Raw genomic sequence first — 6,613 nt, forward strand, 5'->3', positions numbered from 1 at the left:
GGTGGTGGCGCACACCTTTAATCCCAGCACTCGGGAGGCAGAGCCAGGTGGATCTCTGTGAGTTCAAGGCCAGCCTGGCCTATAGAGCAAGATCCAGGACAGGCCCAAAGCTACATAGAGAAACCCTGTCTCAAAAAAACCAAAAAAAAGAAAAAGAAAAAAGAATTACATTCACAATGTCCAGTCCATTTGCATTTGACAAATTCAGAGAAATACTCCATTATCTATCCTTTCTTGGTGAGTCTAAAGTTTTCTACCTTATTCACTTTCTGTCCTAACTTGTATTACCAACCCAAAACTATCCTTTTATATCTCTCTTTTCTGAATTTGGTAACAAGGAAAACTATAACTATCTAGTCTTTAGCTCCATCAGAGACCCAAGAAGGACATAATATTACCTTAGTAAACAGGAAATGCAGAGCAAACAACTTCCAAAACTAAGAAATGGCAGAAACAGCTGGCTGCCTGGACAGTCACCCAAGGTTCCTCTGTAACATTGGGGCATCTATCTTCAGCCTACAGGCCTAGAATATCTGACAGACACTTCTGTGAAGCAGGAATTTTAAAGGAATGTCCTACCTTGTCTTAGCAAAGTTCAGCAGTTGCTTTTTTGTGTGTCCTGCTGGTCCAATTTGGGCAGCATACTATCAGCAGTTGAGGCAAGGGTAGTTTCTTGCCCAGTGGCTAACTTTTGCCACAAAGAAAGCAAACTCCATATGGAGTTTCTTCAATGTCCATCATCTTCTCTCAAGTAGACTGGTGCTGCCAGGAACAGATGTGTCTCATTGTCATAAAAAGCCTTATATTATTAATACATCTTAAATGCCATATTCTGTAGATCTCCGAAGTGTTTGAAGACCACCTGTTTATCTAAAATATATCTGTTTGACCTTGAAAACATATCTAATGTGACTACAAGTTTGATTATAATAGGTAACTAACTACCAACCTGTATTAATAACTTTCAAGGACTAGAAATTTACATTACATTGTTAAATGAGCTGCATAGGTACAACAGCTTAAACAAGAGTAGAAACATATGTATAGTATGTTCTAACAAAAGTAACCTTAAATTTGTATCAATATGCAAAAATATCTTAAACAAGAGTAGAAACAGATATACAGTATAACAAAAATAATCTCTAATTTGTATCAATATACAAAAATCCATACCAATGTAAAACAATTAAGACTAGTTGCTTTTTTGGTTTAAAAGTAGATTCAATAATCTACCCTTTTATCCTATCATTTCTCTATCCCCCCTTTTTCTTTTCAGAACAAGATCTCTGAGTTTAATCTTTGTTCAGCTTTTTTTCCTGACCACTATCAATAACAACTTGTAACCAACCCCCATAAACAATGACAAATATCCATAACCCATTGAATGACCAAAACCCACCCACTCCACCTCTTGGTAATGTGGGTGTCGTGTTCTTAAAATTACTTCCTGTTGTGTATGTGGGGGGACGGGGACGGTGATGGCATCTCTAGGGGACCCTGAGAAAATTGAGATAATAGTTAAGTCCTAGGAGAGAAAGCTATGTCATTTGTTGCTGATCTCTGTGTAAGGGGAAAGTGTAGGCCTTATCTGAAGCCCTGGCTGGAGTAGTGCATGAGACTGGACCATGTCAGCTAGCAGCTTGAAATTGTCCTGAGCAGTTTATAGTCTAAAGCTGATTTGTCAGCTTAGTGGCATTACCACAGTCCAGGTGGAATCGCTGTTGTGGGACCCCATCATCCTGTTGGAGACTTCACAGGTCACTGTTTGGAATGGTCACGATTCACTGCAGAAAACTTAAGCATTTTAAATGTCATATGCAGCAGATCTTGGAGAGGTTAAAAGATCATAATTTGTTGTATATCTGGAGTACACAAACTTAATTCCTAGTTACCTGATTCAGACTCAAGCCCAAAATCATGTATAAGAAGCTAGATGAAGCCCTTTTCTAAAATTAATACTCTCTTTGACCATTAATATCATGACAGGACACCTATAAATTTTGAAATAATATTTATACCTTAAGAAAAGTTTTAAAGAGTCAAAATAAAACCAAAGAATTATGTCATTAGTGGCAATAGAATAGTCCTCTAAATTTGGTTTTTCTTCTGTCCCATATCAGGTGGCCCTTCTGATATGAAACAGATTTTGGATTTTCCTTTAACAAGCATGCTTGGGTTTAGAGGAGAGAGCCACGTTCCAACTCCAAAGCCAGCTTTAATTTTTAATTGAACTGGGACTACAAAAAGACCATTTGCCTTATATGTCTGTAGAGAACAGCAGAAACAAACATTTGGGAAGATTCATGAAATTTTATCCTGTTGGAAATGTGATATATCAATAGACCAATTTACTCTTTTCTTTTTCTTTTTCTTTTCTTTTTCTTTTTCTTTTCTTTTTTTTTTTTTTTTTTTTTTTTTTTTTTTTGGTTTTTTGAGACAGGGTTTCTCTGTGTAGCTTTGGTGCCTGTCCTAGAACTCGCTCTGTATACAAGGCTGGCCTCAAACTCACAAAGATCCGCCTGCCTCTGCCTCCAGAGTGCTGGGATTAAAGGCTTGTGCCATCACCGCCCAGCCAATTTACTCTTTTTCTTGGGACATTTTCTCTGGATAATTCATCCTTTTTCTTCAGATGTCTCATTTGTCCAGTGGTTTTCAGATTCCTTAGCTGGTTGCTTTCATTCTCCTGGAAAGACAAAACACTGCCCCAACCCTAACTTTGCAGAGTTTCCTTTTTGGCAGGTTATATCTGACCAAATGAGAAGCATTTGTTAGTCTTATAAGTTAGTTTAGATTGAATGGCCATGCTATTTGATGAACTATCACCTCCTCTAAACAAGTGGTCTCTCCTGTTCGACTCTAATCTTATCAATTTTGGTGGTATCCATAGCTTTTCTTCTCCTGAGAAACAAAAGCAAAACCTCATCTCCAATGTAACTCATTTTAGAAATCACTTCTTCTATCCAAGGATCATCATAAGTGTGTGATCCAATATCAGCTGCATTTCTAATCCATTCATCTAGGGATGCTGATCTTGCAGCATTTTCAAAAGACAAAGATTCAATTAATATTTGTCTTAACTTCTGGATCTTGTATCATTCTATTTATAACTGGTCGATCTTTGTAAAAAAAATCAGTGAAGGCTTGTTTTGGGCCTTGTATAATTTTAGTAAATGGCTCAGTCCTCTTTCCTGATTCTTCAATCTTGTCCCAAGCAGTCAAAGCTGCTGTACAGTGTAGGGCCAAGATGTGATCATCAAATGTAATTTGTATCCCACATCAGCATAATGACCCTCATCCAGGATTTGATCTTGGGAAATCTCATAACCTCTAGCCCTACCTCATTGTTCGATGATCCTAGCTTCGTCTCTCCACCAGGTTCTCCACTGTAACTGAGGACCAGCTTCCAATATTGATGGAACTAAATCTTTCCAATTCTGAAGAATAATTCTGTTCTGAGTGGCCCATGAATTTAACATCTGCTTCACAAAAGGTGAATGCATACCATACAAAACTATTGCTTCCTTAAATCTCTTCAAATCTAACACTTCTATAGGATCCCAGTTAACTTTTGAATAGCCTTGGAGATGCCTATCATCTGGTGATCATTCTTGAATGGTAACTAGATAGATTAAGGTTGGTTTTCTAATAACCTTGAGTCACTCCTCTTCAGTTTCATAATGCAATAATGTGGTAACTTCTGCTCTATACTCTTGTGTATGTGAACATTTTTCTTAGTTTCATTAGTTTGTCTAAGGATTTTAATCATCTTTATCAGTCAGTTTTTTTGTATTTGGCACTGATATCCAACAATTTTTTTAGGGATAAGACAAGAATTACCAAAATGATCAAAATGATAATGATTATAGTTGACATTATGTCAATCCCAGCTAAGTTCCATTTTCAAACCAGCCATTGTGGAACTATACAGAGACTTAACTCCCTATATCATAATATTTCTCATTTTTAATGTGGGGAAAAACCTTTTTTTAAAACTAATCCCGCCCCCCTTTAAGAATCCCCAGTTGTTAAGCCAGGCAGTTGTTAATCCCAGCACTTGGGAGGCAGTTAGGTAGATCTCTGTGAGTTCGAGGCCAGCCTGATCTACAGGGCAAGATCCAGGACAGGCACCCAAACTACAGAGAAACCCTGTCTCGGAAAAAAAAAATTCAGATCTGCTGATGATGACAGTGAAGTGTGAGGCCGGCTGTTCTGGGTAGCAGGGCTGGACAGAGGACACAGGTGATGCACAGCCTGGGTGAGGGCAGCTGAGTGTTGCTGTGAGCTGGGTGTGTGGTAATTGCAGCAACAGAAGCCTGAATAGGTGTCAAGGGAGCTAACCTGGTACAGCAACAGCCTGAAGAGGGACTAGAGGAAGCCTGCAACCCAGGGAGAAGGAGCCAGCTGTCTGGAAATCAGACACAGGAACATTCGGAAGAAACATGTACGGCAGGAGCTGCCTGAAAGCAGAGCCAGCTGGTGGCTAACTCCATTTGGAGCCCAGACACCTCTGGAGTTTGGGAAGCAGCTGGAGACTGCTGTAGAGAGGCTGCAACAGGAGAATCCCAGCCTTGCTCAGAGGGCTTGGGCAAGGAAGGAAAAGCCAGGCAGCCAGCAGCACAGCAGGTCCAGCCGGGGTGGTCGAGCGACTCGTAATTTTGTGCCCCAAGTTGGATGCCAGGTGAAGCATTTATCTAATTATTCTTTATCAATAGAAAGCTGGGAGTCAGATATCAGAGTACGAACCTGAGTGATCAAAGAAGCCACCAGTGACCTATCTCTTCTGTTCCTCCATCCAAAAGGCCAAGATTTTCCCTCAGCCCCACCTTACTACTTCCTGTCTCCTATCTGTCCTCAGTCCTCCAAAACCTCTACAGTTACTTTTGGTCAGCTAGTGACTAGCTCTGCCCTCTGCAAACTTTGTCAGAATGCAATCAAAATATCACACAACACATTACAACCCCACAGCACTAGGCAAAAGATTCCAGAAGTAAAAAAGTTGAAGTTGAAGCTCTGAGTTCCCTTTTGACATCAAAAGGTCACTTCTGGGAAAACCCAAGTGCCTTCCTCTGAGTTCTTGAAAGATAGTATGTGCCTGGTCCTAATTTGGCAGCTTGCCTCCACCCAAGATGAATCAGTGGAGAGCACTTGAAAAAGGAACCCGAGGTTTCTTCACACCCTGCAGTCAGGGTCTGTGGGCATTACTGGCGGCCCATGCCATGAAGCTGGTGAGTTTGTAGGAGTGCTCAAGGTTCCTGCCTAACTTTTTGCTTTGTGATGAACCTGGGTCTCTGGTTTGTTTGTTTGTTTGTTTGTTTGTTTGGAAAAGACGGGAGAAACTGCAACACTGAACTTCATTTTCCCAGCACGAGTTGGGTAGAGGGCCTTGCTACAGAACTCCAAGGTTATCTGGAAGATAGGGCTGGGATACTGAAAATGGCAGGTAAGTGGGCCTAGGGTGTATGTGCATGCACATGCACACATATGCACACACACACACAACAAAAACAGATTATAGAAGTGCTAAGGATACAGTGGCATACAGCTGGGGCCATGAGGCAAATTAGCAAAAACAGGCAAAACCTTTTAACAAATGTATTTGCCACCAGAGGGAGTCTGGCTCCAGGTCAGTCATCCTTGGTAATGGGAATAGAAAAGCAGCCCACTGGTGCCCTGTTTTATCTGTTTTCTCTTTCCTCAGCATTTAGTCATCAATGAGGCTGTAATTAACATACTTAAGTGCATTGTGGGAGAGCCTTTTTCTTTTTTTTTTAGATTATTTATTACATATACAGTGTTCTGCTTGCATGTACACCTGTATGCCAGAAGAGGGCACCAGATCTCATTATAGATGGTTGTGAGCCACCATGTGGTTGCTGGGAATTGAACTTAGGACCTCTGGAAGAGTAGCCAGTGCTCTTAACCTCTGAGCCATCTCTCCATAAACCTTCTTCTCATAACCAAGCTGGGACAGGACCCTAATGTGGGGACTGAATTTCAAAACAAACTATAAGGATGTATTTACTCTTTTTGTTTTTTTAGATTTATTCTTAACATTTAAAATTATTGCCGGGCGGTGGTGGCGCGCGCCTTTAATCCCAGCACTCAGGAGGCAGAGGCAGGCGGATCTCTGTGAGTTCAAGGCCAGCCTGGGCTACCAAGTGAGTTCCAGGAAAGGCGCAAAGCTACACAGAGAAACCCTGTCTTGAAAAACCAAAAAAAAAAAAAAAACATTTAAAATTATTTAATATGCTAAAATGCTTCCTAATTAAAAAACATTTATCTGATACTTCTGTATAAGTCTATGTGTGCATTCAGGCAGACGTGTGTTCATGTGTGGAAGCAGAGATCAATATCTACGTGGCCTTTTGAGGAAAGGTCTCACTGGCCTGGAGCTTGGTGATTAGATGAGGCTAGCTGGCCAGCACACTATGGATAAACGCAGGGCTATGATTACAAGCATTTGTCAGCAGGCCTGGCTTTTTTCAGGTGGATTCTGGGGAAAGGAAAGGTGTGGCAAGCATTTTATCGACAGGGCTCTCCACCTAGCCTGATGATTTTCTTTTTAATTAATCATTTATAGTTTGTGTGTGTGTGTGTGTGTGTGTGTGTGTGT

This window comes from Peromyscus californicus, unplaced genomic scaffold, assembly GCF_007827085.1.
Source record: "Peromyscus californicus insignis strain IS unplaced genomic scaffold, ASM782708v3 Scaffold_12__1_contigs__length_115047231, whole genome shotgun sequence".
Taxonomy (NCBI): Eukaryota; Metazoa; Chordata; class Mammalia; order Rodentia; family Cricetidae; genus Peromyscus; species Peromyscus californicus.